Consider the following 20271-nt stretch of genomic DNA (forward strand, 5'->3'; position numbering starts at 1 on the left):
TCATAAAGTGCTTCATAAAGTAAACCTTCATAGTCTAAAACCTAAGATGCAATCATCAGATATCAAATGTTATCAATAATATACGAGGTATGTCCAAAAATATAAATCTCGCTCAAGAGTAAAGTGCCTTTATATTTCACAATATCAAAAATTGTTATTAAGAAAAGTTGTTTGTAATTAAAAGTTATGCTATAATACGCATTTACACTATTCAAATAAAAAAAATTTTGAAAATTTTCCTCAAATTACTGATACCCAACATCATTTTTATTTAAGATAACTCCGATATTATTAATTTTGCGAAAAAAAGTTATTCTTTATAAAAATGTCTGAATAGTCAAAAAACTAAGATGCAATCATAAGATATCAATTTTTTTCAATTTTATACGAGGTATGTAAAAAATATGAATTTCGCTCAAGAGTAAAATACCTTTACAGTTCACAATATTTTAACTAGAAGGATACAATTGCATATTAAAACAAAGCTTTTAATTCTGAAGAACTTTTTATAATAACAAATTTCAATATTGTGAAAAATAAAGGTTTTACTTTACTCTTCAGCGAAATTTATATTTTTTGACATACCTCGTATAAAATTGACAAAATTTAATATCTTATAATTGTATCTTAGTTGCTAGACTATGCAGAACGTTTCATAAAGAATAACTTTTTTTCGTAAAATTAATAATGACGGAGCTACCATAAATAAAAATGATGTTGGGTGTCCGTGATTTGAGTAAAATATTCAATTTTTTTTCAATTAGAAGAGTGTAAATGCAGATTATAACATAATTTTTAATTACAAACAACTTTTCTCAATGACAATTTTCGATATTGTGAAATATAAAGGCACTTTACTCTTGAGCGAAATTCATATTTTTCACATACCTCGTATAATGTTAATAACATTTGATATCTGATATTGTCTTAGGTTTTAGATTATGCAGAGAACTTTATAAAGAATCAATTTTTTTCGTAAAATTGATATTAAAAAAGTTTCCCATATGGTTCCAAGTTACGCAGACACACTGTATGTAAACATTAAATCATATGGAAAAACTCGGATTCCTCTATATTTCAAGACAGTATACTACACATAGGAGCCTAGAGAATAAAACTTTAAATTTACCAGGACCGAAGCCACTGCCTGGAACAAATACTTACTTAAGTTGTACATGTAATTGTGGGTGATGGTGCTTTTGGAATATTTAAAAAAAAATTGAGGCCACATGCGCTAACAATATGACACATAAGGAAAAAATATTTAACTACAGATTGAGCCGTGGTAGACGATATTATATAAAATCAACATTTGGTATAATGTCAAACAAGTTCAGAGTTATCTGTGGCAAAAAGTTTATCTAATGCCATCCCCTCTTTGTGAACACACACACAAGTTCAGAGTGTTTAATAGACCTATTAATGTGGGTTTAATGTTACAAAAAATATAGTTAAAGCATGCTGTGTATTGCACAATTTTATCAGAGTTAGTGAGCGGCCGTGGGTAACGGCATAAACGCTGGCCTCATACGCCAGTAGACGTGGGTTCGATCCCTGCCAAAGACAAGCCATTTTCATTTCCAATAATGACACGAGCCGTCTCACCGTGCCTCGGAGAGTACGTTAAGCCGTCGGTCCCCCTGGACTAGTGTACATCGACACTAGTTACTTGAAACAGGGTTAAAGATGTAATTGGCGCTGGAACTATCCGAAAGGATCTCCCCGGCAAAAATGCCATACGATATTATTATTATTATTATTATCAGAGTTCGCGATGGTTATCGTAATGAAGATACACTTACCATTGAGGGTGTGGTAGAAATACCAACTGTACCTGCAAACAGGTCTGGCAACTCTCTGAAAGTACATTTTGCGGAGTACTTTGTGAGCCCTATTGGTAGAGTGCCATGGCGCAAGACTCGTGTATATTTCAAACTCTGCTTTGTTCGTCATGTAGTGTAGGCGTTCTAAGATAATAAAATAAAATACTTACCTAGTTTTTGTTTTTCTTCCTCCGACACATTTTCGAACAATGTAACCACAATATCCTCCCAGGATTTGTTTCTTGCATCTTTATTTTTATAGAGTACATCCCACAATGCTGAATTACAGAGAAGGATCACCTTAACATGGACCGCATATGGAGCTCTATCAGACATCTTCAAGAGCAACTTGCCAAATTATTTGAAAAGGAAGACGTTCGACCAATGTGTGCTTCCAGTCATGACTTACGGCGCCGAAACATTATCGTTAACCCAGGCCACAGCAACGAAACTTAAGAGTGGCCCAAAGAAGAATGGAACGGTCACTACTTGGACTGACTCTCAGAGACAGGGTCAGAAACGAAGAAATCAGAAGAAGGACAGGCGTTACAGATGTCATAGAGCGAGTAGCATGGCTGAAGTGGAATTGGGCGGGCCATATAGCTAGAATGAAGGACGGGAGGTGGACCCAAAAAGTTACAGTGTGGAGACCAAGAGAAGACAGAAGAAGTAGAGGTAGACCACCTACACGATGGACAGACGACGTCAAAAGGATTGCTGGGAATTGGTTGCAGAAAGCATAAGATCGACAAAACTGGAAGAAATAAGTTGAGGCCTATGTTCAACTTTGGATGCAGAAGGCTGGATGATGATGACATCCCACAAATGCCTTCTTAGACGTACTTCATCTATCACTCGACTTGTGTCTATATCCATATCACTATTGGACTTGTCTGTACACACAGACGGCGTCCACTCGGTTTGACACTAGAACGCTCACTAAAGGTAGAGGCGCGTGTACGATGGTCAACGCTGACTTCTAAGCGGCGTCGACAAGCGACGCGTACGGCCGCTGGACTGTCAGCGCTGATAGCTACGCGTTATTCAAAAACGCTTCCTTGAATTTCATATACAGTGATGAGCGTGCTAATAACCGGCAAACGATGGAAAACGTATTAAGTTGTAAGATAAAAAGAAATGAAACTAGTCGAGCTGTTAAATTTAGCGATATTAACCTATATAAATTTGCATTATATTGATTGTTTCCCACCGTTACACGTATCAAAAGAGTATGTTAACTAAAACTGTCACTGTGGCAGTTGCTAAACTTGTCCGATACGTCTAAAGGTGGGAAACAATCAATATAATGTAGATTTTTAGGTTAATGTTGCTAAATTTCCCAGCTCGACTAGTTTCATTTCTTTTTAACTCACAACTTAATACGTTTTCCATCTTTTGTGCTATTTTGCCGGTTATTAGCGCGATTATCACTGTATTTCGGCTGTCAATCAGACATGCGGTATTTGGCAAATACTGAACAAGTGCTTGCTAAATATCAAATATTTGAGTGCTCATGAAAGTGTTCGTAAAACGGCAAGCACCTTGCACCACATATTCGAGATTTTTCGTGTATCGAATCACTGTGGGAACAACAAATATATTCTAAACGAACAAAAAATGTAGAACAGTTATTGATACAGAGCTTCTTATAAATATAGCCGCTTTTGTCATTAAGTCTGGTGGAAGTTTATTATTAAATAACAGAAAAAAGCCAAGAATGAGAAGATGGTGGATGGTGCCACTTAAGGTACTAGTACACTTTAGAAAACCAAAAATAATAATTTTTTTCACGAATTTTTTTCTCAGAACCTTTATTAAAAATGAACATAAAACTTTTTACATATTAATATTTAACTCTTAGAGAGTACAAAAAATATATCTTTTTTCATTTATGCATGTGCACTAATATTGTAGAGGCCGCAAAAGTCGATTCCTCGAAAAATGATGGCGGAAAGTTAATCTCAGGATTGGTATATCTGAAACAAAAAAATCGTACTGCATTTGAAAAAGGAAGGTTTCTTACGTGACAAATTACCACAATTTGACCAAAAAATAAAAAATAAATATTTTTTAACCATGAAAAACTGAAGAAAAACGGGCGATTTTTTCACAAATTTTTTTCAAATTTCGCTAAAATCTTTTTTGCGGAATTTTTCGCTAACGGTGGTAAATTATCACGTAAGAGACCTTCCTTTTTCAAATGCCGTACGATTTTTTTGTTCCAGATATCCCAATCCTGAGATTAACTGTCCGCCATCGGAACTACTTTTTTTCGAGGCCTCGACTTAGGGTACTTACAATACTAGGGCCTACAATATTAGTGTACGTGCACAAATGAAAAAAGATATATTTTTTGTATTCTGTAACAGTTATATATTAATATATAAAAAAAAATTTTGGAAATTTTTAATAAGGGTTCTGAGAAACAAAATCTTGAAAAAATGCTTATTTTTGGTCTTCTAAAGTCTAAAGTTGGATTTATAGTTTGACGTAGCGCAGACGTAGACGCAACGGAGACGGAAGAAACGGACTGGAAACGTAAGAAAATAATATGCCAATTTATAATTCGACGTAGCGGAATTTTTGCGCATGAGTAGAAAGAATGACTTAATTCAACAACATAGCCTATGCTATAAATTATACATTATACGAACCGTAAACAAACTTTGTGTTTATTCATTTATACTATTATTTATTATAATATATAGGTATCCGATTCGTTTTGGTGTTACATGTATTAGGAAATACACGAAGGTATGCTCCTTAGTGCCGTGGTATTTCCAACTATTTTGTTTCATTTCCTAGTCTTTAAAATGTTTATTGTATTTACCTATCGTATATGTGTGGATAACCCAGAATTAGACTAATAAACAACTCATATTTATCTGAAATATTGAAACTACACCATTAGTATAGTATAGTTGATCCAAAAGATGGCATAACCCAGAAATCCAAAGTGAAAGTTATCCTTTAACACCAAATTGTTCTATGTGGTCCACACAATGTCCAGAAAAAAGTTACACCATTTTGAGCGTCGGGTTTGGGGGGGGGGGAGAGGGGGGAGAAATCGGTAAATTCGTAGTTTTTTAAGTTTTTCGCCAATATTTCTAAAACTATGCGGTTTAGCATAAACAACCTTCTATACAAAATTGTTCTACATTAAATTTGAAATAAAAAAGGCCCTATGCATAATCTTTCTAAAATGAATGGTTCCAAAGTTACGGAGGTAGTATAGTATACCTGGTCTAAAAAAGGCCTAACCCAAACATCCACAGTAAAAGTTTTTCTCCAACACCAAAATGTTCTATATGGTCCACATATTGTTCAGTAAAAAGTTACACCATTTTGAGCGTCCGGTTTGGGAGGGAGAGAAGCCGGTAAATTATTAGTTTTTTTTTACGTTTTTCGTCAATATTTCTAAAACTATGCTTTAGCGTAAACAATGTTATATACAAAAATGTTTTAAATGAAATTTAAAACAAAAAATGTTCTATACATAATTGTTATAAAATCAACGGTTCCAGAGTTACGGAAGGTGAAAGTCGAGGTTTTCGATACTTTTTATATTTTATGGGCAATATTTATGATATAACTATACCAAAAACCCAGACATCCAAAGTGAAAGTTATACTCTAACACCAAATTGTTCTATATGGTCCACATAATGTTCAGAAAAAAGTCACACGATTTTGAGCGTCGGGTTTGGGGGGGAGAAATCGGTAAATATAAAAAGTATCGAAAACCTCCACTTTTCCACCCTCCGTAACTCTGGAACCGTTGATTTTATAACAATTATGTATAGAATCTTTTTTGTTTTAAATTTTATGTAGAACATTTTTCTATAGAACATTCTTTACCCTAAAGCATAGTTTTAGAAATATTGACGAAAAACTTTAAAAAACTACTAATTTACCGACTTCTCCCCCATCTCCGGCCCAAACCGGACGCTCAAAATGGTGTAACTTTTAACTGAACAATATGTGGACCATATAGAACAATTTGGTGTTGAAGGAAAACTTTTACTTTGTATGTCTGGGTTAGGCCTTTTTTTGTACCAATTATACTATACTACCTCCGTAACTTTGGAACCGTTCATTTTAGAAGGGTTATGCATATAGGGCCTTTTTTATTTCAAATTTAATGTAGAACAATTTTGTGTAGAAAGTTGTTCATGCTAAACCGCTTAGTTTTAGAAATATTGACGAAAAACTTAAAAAACTACGAATTTGCAGATTTCTCCCCCCTCTCCCTCCCAAACCCGACGCTCAAAATGGTGTGACTTTTTTCTGAACATTATGTGGACCATATAGAACAATTTGGTGTTGAAGGATAACTTTCACTTTGGATGTCTGGGTTTGGGTCTAACTATACCATACTACATGATATATTTTTATTAAATTAATAACTTAATTGTAACAAATAATTAACAAAATTTGAATATGTTAATAAACACCTTAACCTTACAAAATGGATGAGGGCGTGTTCACTTTGGGCTTTGGGTGACAGAACAAAATTCTTGATTTTGATTGGCCAGACATAAGAAACGCACTGTAAAAGATGAAAGTTAAGTTGGATTTATAATTTGACGTAGCGTAGACGTAGACGCACTGGAAAAGATCAACACCGAATTTTGTGTACTCGTGTTTATAAATGAACGCAAGCGCCTGACGGAACGTAAGACAAACGTAACGGAACGGAAGAAATGACCAAAGTTGGATTTATAGTTTGACGTAGCGTAGACGTAGACGCAACGGAGACGCACTGGAAAAGATCAACACCGAATTTTGTGTACTCGTGTTTATAGATGAACGCAAGCGCCTGACGGAACGTAAGAGAAACGTAACGTAACATAAGAGATGACCAACTTTCATCTTTTACAGTGCGTTTCTTCCGTCTGGCCAATCATAAGCCAGAATTTTGTTCTGTCACTCAAAGTGGACCCGCCCCGCCCCCTCATTCCTTGTGTTGTGTAAAAAATTGATTGTTAACATATTCGAATTTTGTTAATTATTTGTTAATACAATGGATGTTAAGTTATTAATTTAATAAAAATATATCATAGAGTCATTTCAATATTTCAGATAAATATGAGTTGTTTATTAGCCTAATTCGTGGTTATCCACACATATTATAGGATAGGTAAATCCAATAAACATCTTTCATCTTTTACAGTGCGTTTCTTACGTCTGGCCAATCATAAGGAAGAATTTGTTCTGTCACTCAAAGTGGACCCGCCCCCTCATCTCTTTTGTAAAAAGTTGTTTGTCAACATATTCGAATTTTGTTAATAATTTGTTAATAACAAATAATTATTATTTGTTAAATACAATGGATGTTAAGTTATTAATTTAATAAAAATATATCATAGTGTAGTTTCAATATTTCAGATAAATATAAGTTGTTTATTAGCCTGTTAATTCTGGGATATCCACACACATACGATAATTAAATCCTATGAACAATGTAAAGACCAGGAAATGAAACAACATAGTTGGAAATTCCACGGCACCAACGAGCATACCTTCGTTTATTTCCTAATCCATTGTAACACACAAAACGGATAAATATTATAATAAATATAGTCCAGGAACCGAAGCATTTCACCTCGCAATTTTTACAGAATGGATCGATTTGCTTGAAAATTTGAAAATAAGTAGTGGATAGTTCAAGGATCAAAATCTATATGATGCCGAAAGGCGCTTTTACCATGGGGGAGGTTGCCACCCCATCTTAGGGGTGGAAATTTTTTATTATATTTTGACTGCAAAAGTTGATAAAAATATTCATTCTAAGCAAAAAATGTTCTATACATTTTTTTGATAAAATTAATACTTTTCGATTTATTCGCTATCGAAAGTGTTAGTTTTATACAGAAAAAATCAATGTTTTTTGATATATACTCATTTACCATTCACTCAATTTTTGCCGTAGAAAAAATTTTTTCAAACCAATTTCTTGGTAATTAAATAACCTACAATTTCATATAAAAACATTTTTTCGTATATCTGATGCTAATCTCTTTATTCTGAAGAAAATGGCATTTTTGCCAAACTACAAAAGTCGTTATTCGCTTTTAACTCCAGTTTTTTTTTAACTAATCATTTTAAGCCAGTCAAACTTCTAGAATCTATTAATAATACATAAATAAAGAAGAATGAATAAGGCCAATGACTAAAAGCAAAGCTAACTTACATTATTATGCTTCCAATTGGATTTCTTTTTCTCAAAAAAATAAATGGATTTTTTAACCGTAACCTTTTTAATTTTTATCTTAGAAAGTTTGCTAAAAAATAATTTTGTAGGTTTTTAGAAGATCTATAAGACTATTAATATTAAATTCTTTTAAAATCCTCAGTCGCAAAAAGTGGTGACTTTGAAAGGGTTGGTAAAGGTGACTTTTGCAGGTTATTACAAGATTTAATTGTCAATAGCTCACTCAATTTTTACCGTAGAAAAAATTTTTTCAAACCAATTTCGTGGGAATTAAATAAGCTACAATTTCATATTTAAATATTTTTTCGTATCTATGATGATAACCTTTCTATTCTGAAGAAAAGGAAATTTTTTACCACACTTCAAAAATTCGATATTTGCTTTTGACTCCATTTTTTTAAAAACTAATCATTCTAAACCAGTTAAACTTCTAAAACCTATTAATAATACATAAGTAAAGAAGACGAAATAAGGTCAATGACTAATTTCATTCAGGGTGGTGATTAGGGGTTTGCTTTCAATCACTTTTTCACTGAAAAATATAGGGTCTGACATTCTTTTCATTATAAGCCACTTAATTTTTGAGCTAAACACTTTGTTTGATTTCTGGAGATAGATATTTTTAAATACTTCAAATTAGTTTAAACAAGTTATCCTCGAAAAATGCATAGTTTTCCCGTCTTTTGACTTTGAAACTACAATATTTAGCATTTGACGAAGAAGAGCTAACATATAATAAAGTATAGCTCGATTACTATTGGTCTTAAAGAAAATTAAAAAAAAACGGTTTTGTTTATTTTTTCAAAAGGTACATTTTTGTTAAGTAAAGTTGTTTTGATAAAACGAAAACTTTTTGAGTTATTTGCAGAAAACTGATTAAAAACATTAATTTTTTTAATATAAAACTAACACTTTCGATAGCTAATAAATCGAAAACTATTAATTTTATCAAAAAAATGTATAGAACATTTTTTGCTTAGAATGAATTTTTTTACCAACTTTTGCGGTCAAAATATAATAAAAAATTTTCACCCCCGACATAGGGTGGCAACCACCCTCATGGTAAAAGCACCTATCGGCATCATATAGATTTTGATCCTTGGACTATCCACTACTTACTCTCAAATTTTCAAGCAAATCGATCCATTCTGTAAAAATTGCGAGGTTTTGTCCTATTTTAAGCTTCATTACTTGGACTAATAATAGTATAAATAAATAAACACAAAGTTTGTTTACGGTTCGTATAATTTATAGGCTATGTTGTTGAATTAAGTCATTGTTTCTACTCATGCGCAAAAATTCCGCTACGTCGAATTATAAATTGACATATTGGGGAGTTTTTGTGCACACAAATACGTAAACGTAACGCATCTTTTTGACATATACGCTTGCGCATTAATGGTTGAACTCCCGTATCTCGATACGTATTACCTAAAGTAACGCTCTGATACGTACATGAGAACGCATCCCTATCGAGACGAAAGTCACCGAATGCACACGAGGATCTTGCCCGATTACCTACCAAATGAACATTTCATCAGCGTACTACCCGTTTATAAACATTTTAAGGTTATATTGGTTATTGGTTTATTAGTCTATTTGAGTAAAATTATTCTGTGTTTGTAATTGGAAATTAGAACTTCATACCTAATATTTAAAATTTTATTGTTTTTAAGTTGTCTATTAATAAAGCAAAACAAACAAATCTTGTATTAATTTAAGAAATACAGTGATCACCACAATTAATAACTAGATAAACAAATGACCTAGTTTCAGTAAAATTTTCAAATAAATATTACCAAACTATTTACATTATACTGGAATTCTGATGTAGGTACAATAATTTACAACTAAAAAGTAGGTATAAACAAAAATACAGTAGACTCGCGATTATCCGAGGTAACTGGGACCGTGACTACCTCGGATACGGAAAAACTCGGTTAACACTGAGATTGGTTATATTGATAGAAAAACACGTAAATAACCCTAAATATAGATATTTTAATGACAGCACTAATACTGTACTGTCTATAAAAGATAAAATTCTTTGATTTATTTTTGCGTAAGCTTCATTCCTCTTGTTTTCAGGCAACGATGTTGCGCCAAAGTTGAAAGTTGTAACTTACCAGTTATGACTTTTGCCCGGTTAACCGAGGGGCTCGGATAACCCAGACTCGGATAATCGCGAGTCTACTGTATAAAAAAAATTTTAACCTAAGGAAAAATAATATTTTTATATTTAAATAGAAGCAATTAAAACCATACAATTTCATCATTCATTTATATTTTTTACATTTGTATATTAATTGTATATTGTGTGAACATTGTTTTATTTTTTTAATGTCAACGGAATTTAAAAATGACTTTACGATTTGCTTTACGTTACGTTAAGGCAGTTACAAAAACTACCTATTTTAACATTCATCCTCTACGACACGTTAGTTGCTTTACGTATACGGAGATGCGTTACGTTACGTAGCAACAAAAACTCCCTATTATTTTCTTACGTCTCCGTTGCGTCTACGTCTACGCAAAGTCAAACTATAAATCCAACTTTAGTGAACTCTTCCGTTACGTTACGTTTCTCTTAAGGCCGCGCCTCACCATCAAATAATTTGATCAAACAGTTTGAGCAAACTTGACGTACTTGAGGAAGTACGTTAAAGTGACGTCACAATTGCAGTTTTTTTGAAATTCTAAAAATCTGTGCTCTCACTATCAGTCTAGTTTGATCAAATTTTTTGTATTGAGTTGTCTATAGTATTTTTACTACAAAAGCGATATTACGTAGGTCAAAATTTTTGACGTAAGAGAACTGTCAAAACATTAGAATGTGACTTTTCATTATTGCCATGTTTATAATACACTTTATAATAAACATGGCAATAATGAAAAGTCACATTCTAATGTTTTGACAGTTCTCTTACGTCAAAAATGTTGACCTACGTAATATCGCTTTTGTAGTAAAAATACTATAACTTGTTTGTACTTTATTTAAAATTAAAATTTTTCATTATTATCCACAATGAACACTCAGGATGTGACGTCACTAACTGTCACTTTCAGTTTGCTCAAACCAGTTTGATAAAATTATTTGATGGTGGGACGCGGTCTTTACGTTCCGTCAGGCGCTTGCGTTCATTTATAAACAAGAGTACACAAAACTCGGTGTTGAACTTTTCCAGGGCGTCTACGTTACGTCAAACTATAAATCCAACTTAAAGTGTACTAGTACCTTAATCAAACTTTTAAGCCATCAGTTTTTAAGCTTTGTTTTGCTTTTTGCGAACGGGCTCTAAATTATGCTATTACCCTAATAGCACAAGGACGTCCAATGGACGTCCATTGGACGTCCTTCACGGACTTTAGGGACGTCCATTGGACGTCCGTTTTCGTCCGAGGAACGTCCTTTATACATCCTATTTTGGTCCAAATGTCGCGCTACCGAACGTCCATTGGACGTCCATCTAAGGTCCGAGGGGACGTATATTGGACCTTAATCGGACGTAATTTGGACCTTGATCGGACGTCCTAGGGGACGTAAATTGGACCTTAATCGGACGTAAATTGGACCTTAATCAGACGTAAATTGGACCTTAATAGGACATAAATTGGACCTTAATCGGACGTAAATTGGACCTTAATCGGACGTAAATTGGACCTTAATAGGACGTAAATTGGACCTTAATGGGACGTAAATGGGACCTTAATCGGACGTAAATTGGACCTTAACCGGACGTAAATTGGACCTTAATAGGACGTAAATTGGACCTTAATCGGACGTAAATGGAACCTTAATCGGACGTAAATTGGACCTTAATCGGACGTAAATTGAACCTTAATCGGACGTAAATTGGACCTTAATAGGACGTAAATTGGACCTTAATCGGACGTAAATGGGACCTTAATCGGACGTAAATTGGACCTTAATCGGAAGTAAATTGGACCTTAACCGGACGTCCTAGGGGACGTGAATTGGACATTAACAGGACGTACAATTTTGGTCCAAATGCCACGTTGCCAAACGTCCAATGGAGGTCCACTTAACATCCGAAGGGACGTTCGGTGGACGTCAATTGGGCCTTCATAGGACGTCCCAGTTTGGTCCAATGTCTTGCTGCCGAACATCCATCTAATGTCGTGGGAAATAAAAAATATATTTTTTAAGGAACTTATATTACATCTTATATTAAATTACAATTATTGGATATTACATTATTTACATTAAATTACAATACACTTCTCCAAGAAATTAACGCACCACCTTAAATATGGGGTATTAAACCTTAAACAAATGGTTCCGTATGTACAGGCTCACTCATTACTATAGAGAGCGATGTGATATAATATATATTACAGTATAGCTCCCCGTGCATGACAAGCATAAGGAGGTACTTAACCTATAGCCTAGGGCCTAGGCTAGAATATTATAAAAAAATCACTTAGATGCAACAACAGGTTTAGGAAATTCGAGACATAAAAAATGCCCAATTTTTAAGGTGGTGCGTAATCGGCTGTATATACAGGGTGTAACAAAAATACAGGTCATAAATTAAATCACATATTCTGGGACCAAAAATAGTTCGAATGAACCTAACTTACCTTAGTACAAATATGCACATAAAAAAAGTTACAGCCCTTTGAAATTACAAAATGAAAATCGATTTTTTCGATTATATCGAAAACTATTAGCGATTTTTTATTGAAAATGGACATGTGGCAGTATTATGGCAGGAATATCTTAAACAAAAATTATGGTGAAATTTGTGCACCCCATAAAAATTTTATGGGGGTTTTGATCCCTTAGATCCTCCCAAACTTTTGTGTACGTTCCAATTCAATTTTATTATTGTGGTAGTTACCATTAGTTAAATTCAATATTTTTGTTTCTTAGTATTTTTCAGATAAGGAAGTTTTTATCGAGTTGCGACTTCTTTTTTAACATGTCTACATAAAAATTTTATGGGGGTTTTGTTCCTTTAAACCCCCCAAATGTTTGTGTACGTTCCAATTAAACTATTACTGAGGTACCATTAGTTAAACAGAATGTTTTTAAAACTTTTTTGCCTCTTTGTATTTTTTCGATAAGGCACATTTTATCGAGATCTGGCTTCTTTTTTAATATGGTTCAAAATATACCTAAAAATGTAAAGCATAAATAAGTCTGCATATTATTACCAAGTCTCCATAATCGTACGTAACCATATACAAATATGTGGTGGATTTGACAAATATTCAAAATATTTCGATAAAAATTGACTTTTCGAAAAAGCAATAAGAGGCAAAAAAGTTTTTAAAACGTTGTGTTTAAATGGTACTACAATAATAATTAAATTGAAACGTGCACAAAAGTTTGGGGGGGTTTAAAGGAACAAAACCCCCATAAAAATTTTATGGCGTGTCCAAATTTTACTATAGTTTTTTCGTAAGATAGTTGCAGCCAAAGGGCTGCAACTTTTCTTGTGTGTACATTTGTACTAAGGTAAGTTAGGTCCAATCAAACTATTTTTGGTCCCAGAATATGTGATTAAATTTATGACCTGTATTTTTGTTACACCCTGTATATATCTACATACTTCGTCTAATTTACTAACTGTTGTGCGTCATCCGCGTCATAGTCTGTGAGGTCGCATGATACCAACACGACATATTTAGGCGGTAGGTGTGTTCTTTTTTAGAATCACTTTGCTGAGTACACTGGAAATACAGACTCTAGACATATTTTATTATATACGCGTAGAAATAATATTTGAAGATTTCTATTAATGTTAACCTAAAGAAATACACAATAATATGTTTCATTTAATTTGTATAAATGGATTATAAAGCGTTTTTATGAAGCAGATTTGTTCGGATCACACTGTAACTGTAATCGAACGGAGGTGACATTTTAGAATAAATTGGTAACATTTATTTGACAGTTGTGGTGATGACACTTCATATTTGTTTATATTCTTTACTATGAGTATCTGTTTTATTTATTATATTTACTGTCTTTATTATTTACTTTACTATAAAAAGATCCTCTACTATAAAAATATAAATTTCACCTAATTTTATAACGACTTGGAATAATCATCGAGGTATCTAACAACTTTTTTAGTTGTTATTGTAGACATACTTATACAAAGAAACCTACCGGCTTTTTGCCAAGAGTTCGGAGCCGTTTTTTAATTATTAACAATGCAGTGCAAAAACGCTTGCACTGCAAATCTTAAAAGATTATAACTTAATTCTTGTTCTCTATTTCTTAAGTTTTTACTTATTTACATTGAATATTAATTTGTTTTGTTGTATAATCCACGTTTACAATAATTATGTGATATATTTTATTTAAAATGGGTTCAGGATCTTTTTATACTTTGGCAACTATGTCAACTTAGATCTCTGGCGTAGATAATGACGTGCAACAGTAAGTAAATTAGATGGACTGTAGGTTATATTTGGTTCTTGGGACATCAAAGTATATTTTTTAGACATTCCCTGGATATAGTCACAGATGTGACATACCTCCGATTTGTTTTTTCATGAGTCTTGTAAGAGAGACTAAAAACTTTTTTTATAGTCACCTCCTGTTTTCATATATTTTTTGACATGTTTTGTAGTAAATTCAACTATCTATTTACTACAAAACATGTCAAAATTTACATGTGAAAGCAGATGATCCTAAAAATGGTTTTTCGTCTCCTACAAAATTCATGAAAAAGCAGATAGGAGAATTATTGTACATTACAATTCTCTGATGTTTGGGAAAAAGGGCTTAAGTCAGAATTGCACATCGATAATGTTTTGATGATTTCTACAGTACTGTAGTAGATTCTACTGTACATACAGTTTACATCTACAACAGTTTTTTTCTGGTCCAGAAATCATCAAAACATTATCAATGTGCAATTCTGACTTAAGTCCTTTTTGCCAAACATAAAAAAACAATCTGGTCATAACTGACCAATGAGCAATTTTAATTTAACCTAAATTACTACTGTTTCTTAAAATGAAGAGCTTACCCCATAGCGTCTCTTATCTAATCTAACAAGATCATGCACTATTCTAACATACACAGGCACAGCACACAAGCACTATGCTCCGTTTTTCACTATCACCTATCACTCAAACTAGTTCAAAAGGCTTTGTCCTCTTCAATCTTCTAGTTTGCCCAGTAGTATCGAGGAGCTGGATTTCCTCGATATTCTTGAACTTATGAAGTTGTTCAATTGCTCGTGTTGCTCGTGACTTCCTGCTATCTTCTTGATATTTGTTGATAAAGTAATAACTTATTATGCATGGACAATGTGGACTTTCTTCCAACTAGCCAATACACTTTTTATATCTCTCTTTTGTCTTTCATAGCCACAAGGCTATACATTTCCTTCTTGGTTTTTTTTGTAGACCACTTTCAGCTGATTCTAAAAAAAATTAAAATGAACGGTAATTTTTCTATTCTTTACAATTAAAAATCAAAAGATATAGATACTATTTACAGGTAATAATATGCATGCATAAATGATTCGTTTCATAAAGAATAAAGAAAATTGAAAACGGATTTTATAATACTTACAAAATTGTTTAAACAAGAGATCCAGCCACAGCCCAGAGCAAAAACTAGTAGACAGTACAGCAAAAAAGCCACTAATTTCTTCCATTTCCCACACCCCCTTATCGATGCATTTTTTTCCAATCAAAATTTTTACTAAATTTTTAGGTTATCGGTTATAACGAAAAACAAGAATCTACAGGTCGAGCAAGTCTCGTAAATTTCACGATTGCGAGCCACGCTTCAGGCAACCGTGTTTGCGTACTTGTGTTTCAAGTTGCGTGGTCGTACGGAGTTATATTTACCAAACCAAATTTAAATATAATCGTTTTCAAAATTAAATCAATATGTCAATATGGCTACTGGGTGTAAAAGATAAATCTTATTCTATCTGTTCTTAATGAGTTTTAGATAATTTTAGTTGTATTTCTTTGTAATTTTGTGTTGTACAAAGATTAATTTAACATTTTCTCTGGAAGTATTAATTTAGAAAGATAATATGCTTCATTGGTGTTGTGTTTTGAAGTGTGAAATGTGATAAAGTCAAGATAAAGTTCACTTTTAAACTGAACTAAATAAGGTATCTGAGAGACAACAATGGTTAAATGCAATACAATGTACAGGTTTTACTAGCGAAATGAAAATTTTCCTGTCCTGTCTGCTGTAATCATTTTATATCTGGTAAGTTACAATTACAACAGTAACGATTTTTGAAGATGTTAACATTTTAATCTTATAGGAAAACCAGCCGACTTAATAGATAATAACAATCTCCAGATTGGGTTCCTTCAATAAATATGGTCTATAAACACAATGAAATAAGTTCCCCAAAATCTAAAATGGAGTGGTATCAAAGGAGAATTAAAGGGAAAAATATTCATATTGAAATTATTTATAAGGCACTGGACTGTCTTAAATTCTACAATAATACTAGGTGGGTAAATGATTTTAGACATTTTTCATTAAGAGTAGATTAAGATTAAGTAGATTTTCATTCAGTAGATTTAAGACTTGTTTACACGGGTAGAGTAATGATGCAAGTACTTGATAGAGTAGAGTAACTCTACCTGTAAAAATGCTCAGCACAGTAGAATAGCTGGTAGAGTGTATAGTTGGAGTTAAAGTAGAGTGACTAGCAACCTATGGCAAAGTAACTACTCTATGACCACCACTACTGCCAAAATGTCTACTCGGCTGCACACTCTACCCATGGAACACGCTCAATTATGGCAGAATAGAGTAGGTAGGAGAGTACATGGGGGCGCTGTCATTCTGGCTGGAATTGTGTTTTGTGTAAATAGTGAAAATGAAGTTCACCGAAGATGAAACTTTAAAACTTGTAGAGCTATAATACGGCGAATACCAGTGTTTATGGAATTTAGGTAGTGTATACTACAGAAATAAAAGTTTGCAGCAAGCTGCGGAGGATGAAATCGTCGAAAGAATGGCAAAGGGGGCTTTGGAGTAAACAAGCTTAAGCAAAAAATTAAGAATTTAAGGTGCACTTATAATCAAGAGTGTTTAAAAATACAAAAATCGGTTTCACTATACTAGCATCAGTACTATACTTGTACTCTCCTCACGTGAATGGTATCAAGCCATTTTTGGTAGAGTACTACCACTACTCTACTCTCCTCAAAACTCTACCCATGTAAACAAGTCTTTAGAAACAGTGGAAAATGAGGTAGCTAGTAGAGTAGTAGTAGAGTAAAATATACTGGTTTAGCAAATTGCAATGTTTTAAGGTAATACAGTAGCGATAAACAGGTAGCCAAAACGTGTTCCAAGATTGTCACTGTAATTTTGAATATTTTTTCGAGGCATTTGGCACACGTATTCGTAAAATAATAAAGAATGGCGGTACAGAGCCCAATTTGAAAAATATATTAATATGTGGAAATTACTCTGTAATTATACAATATTTAAAAAATGAGCCTGTACCGCCATTAAGAAGAACAAAAAAATACACTTTCTTCAAATAAACTTTTTTATCCGATGCCTAGATTTTGTGTAATTTTGGAACTACTAATGAAATAAAAAATTTTAGTAGTTCCAAAATAACACAAAATCGGATAAAAAAGTTGTATTTGAAAAAAGTGTATTTTTTTGTTCTTCTTAATGGCGGTACAAGCTCGTTTTTTTTTATATTGTATTTAATTACAGAGTAATTTCCACATATTAATATATTTTTCAAATTGGGCTCTGTACCGCCATTCTTTATTATATTACGAATATGTGTGCCAAATATCTTGAAAAAATATTCAAAATTACAGCCGCAATCTTGGAACACATTTTCGCTACCTGTTGATCTATACTGTTTCCTCTTAAGATAGTTTTAATAGTTATTTATGATATAAGTATTAAATTTTAAGATGCGCATGTGAAAGTTAACTTGAAAAAATAATTTTATTAATGTTTTGACTTCCACATCAGATGTCATTGTCAAAATATTCATTATTATTAGGTTTGTTCTAGCAAACGGTCAAACTAGTCAAAAACCATCAGCAAACAGTTGGTCAGTAAAAGAACATAATACAGTCACCAGTGCGATCCCCTCTACTCGCGCTGGTCCACTATTCGCTGATGGTTTCAAACTGATGCTAGAACAAACCTATTATTATTATACATATCATTATCTGTAAATAATATTTCTTCTGATTGTTAATTGTAAAGGATAGAAAAATTACCATTTATTTTATTTTTTTTAGAATCAGCTGAGAGAAGTGGTCTACAAAAAAACCAGGAAGGAAACGGAATATGTGGCTACGAAAGGCAAAAGAAAGGTTTACAAAGCAAATGTGACACATTTTTTTGAAATATTTAGGAATATCAGTAAATTGCATTAAAAAAATGTATGAAAAGATTTTGTTCAATAAAAATGTTTATATTTATCAAGGATGTATTATTTGGTATGGCCACATATCGTCAGTGATGTAATAATACATCCTATCTGTTTTTTCATGAGTTTTGTAAGAGAGACTAAAAACTTGTCTTAGGGTCACCTCCTGTTTTCATATGATATTTTTTGACTTGTTTTGTAGTAAATTAAACTATCTATGACCTTCAAAACAAGTCAAAACTTACATATGAACACAGGAGGTGACCTTAAAACATGTTTTTCCATCTCTCATACAAAACTCATGAAAAAACAGATAGGAGGTATTGTCACATCAGCAAGGATGTACAGTGATGAGTGCCCTAATAACCGGCAAAATATTTAGTTGTGAGATAAAAAGAAATGAAACTAGTCGAGCTGGGAAATTTAGCGAAATTAACCTTTAAATTTACGTTATATTGATCCCACCTTTACACATATCGGAGGAGTATGTCAACTAAAACTGTCACTGTGACAGTGGTAGTTTCCAAACTCGTCTGATACGTCTGAAGGTGGTACACAATCAATACAATCTAAATGTATAAGTTAATATCGCTAAATTTCCCAGCTCGACTAGTTTCATGTCTTTTTATCTCACTACTTAATACATCTTTTGTGCTATTTTGCCGGTTATTAGAGCGCTCATCACTGTATTTCTGGTATATCCAGGGAATGTCTACAAAATATATTTTGAATGTCCAGAGAACATTCGTGGACATTCATGGAATGTTCCAATAAGACATTCAGGTAATGTTTAAAATGCTGACACAGGATTTTCCTGGGATGTTCTCAGGGAACATGTTTTCGGGGATATTCCAGGAATTTTTCAATGTCTGTGTACCTTCTATGGACCTATATGGAATATTTTGGTGTTATTACGGCCGCACTCCACTTGCGATTTGTAATCAGGAAGATTGAACACATTGTTTCAAATACAAGTCAATCCATTTGTGACTAAATAATCATGGATTGACTTCTATTTGAAAGAATGTGTTCAATCTTCACAACTACAAATCGCAAGTGGAGTCCGGCGCTTAGGGCTACTTCCTCTTCGGTATTATGTATTATACTACAGAAATCAGGAACTTTCCTTCTAAATATATGTATGCATCTTGGCCATCAAACATATTCTTCCAAACATTTTTTTAAGGGGTCTTGTGGGTAAAAAAAGTGACTTTTTAAAAAAATTATATCTCGAAAACTAAAATTTATTTTTATTTATAATTGGAACATGTAAAAGTATAGTACTTAAGGTAGTCTCAAAAAAAGTTTCAGCCAAAAATATTCATTTTTGTAGAGTTTAAGTTTTTTTGCGTTGGCAGCATAACTAAGTCCAGTCTCATCTGAAATCAAAAAGTTTCTTGTAGTTTATACCTCTGGCTAGAATATGAACGAAGGAATTAAAAAAAAATGAAATTTGAAGATTTTACATAAGTTTAAACACATTTTTGACCCCAATTTTTCTCATTTTTAAAGTAGTTTTTTTTATAAAACAAAAATGACCTCATCTAATAAAAAATCCTTTGTTGATTCACTAGCCAGAGGTATAAACTACAAGAAACTTTGATTTCAGATGAGACTGGACTTGTTATGCTGCTCACGGCAAAAAAGGGCTGTTGTCGAAAAATTGCAGTCAACTCTACAAAAATGAATATTTTTGGCTGAAATTTTTTTGAGAGTACTATACTTTTACATGTTTCAATTATAAATAAAAATAATTTTTAGTTTCCAAGATATAATTTTTTAAAAAGTCACTTTTTTTACCTGCAAGCATTGATTATAAATATTCCTCTGCAAGACAACAACTTAACAAATTGTTGATTTCA

At 32.8% G+C, this 20271-nt stretch overlaps 2 long non-coding RNA genes across 3 annotated transcripts; one reads left to right on the plus strand and one right to left on the minus strand.

The window, feature by feature from the left end:
- Window positions 1–11356: 11356 nt before the first annotated feature.
- LOC126891758 (uncharacterized) lies at window positions 11357–15716 on the minus strand. 2 transcript variants are annotated; one of them, XR_007700543.1, is made up of 3 exons: window positions 15595–15716; window positions 11896–15442; window positions 11357–11785 (listed from the first exon to the last, which is right to left on the minus strand). It is a non-coding gene; the product is annotated as an uncharacterized LOC126891758 (long non-coding RNA). The 2 variants fall into 2 exon arrangements; XR_007700542.1 differs by having other exon boundaries at window positions 11357–11653; window positions 11852–15442.
- Window positions 15717–15951: 235 nt separating this feature from the next.
- On the plus strand, window positions 15952–18461 carry LOC126891762 (uncharacterized). Its single transcript, XR_007700546.1, has 3 exons — window positions 15952–16251; window positions 16310–16504; window positions 18279–18461. It is a non-coding gene; the product is annotated as an uncharacterized LOC126891762 (long non-coding RNA).
- The last annotated feature ends 1810 nt before the right edge of the window (window positions 18462–20271 follow it).

Source organism: Diabrotica virgifera, chromosome 9 (genome assembly GCF_917563875.1).
Source record: "Diabrotica virgifera virgifera chromosome 9, PGI_DIABVI_V3a".
Lineage (NCBI taxonomy): Eukaryota > Metazoa > Arthropoda > Insecta > Coleoptera > Chrysomelidae > Diabrotica > Diabrotica virgifera.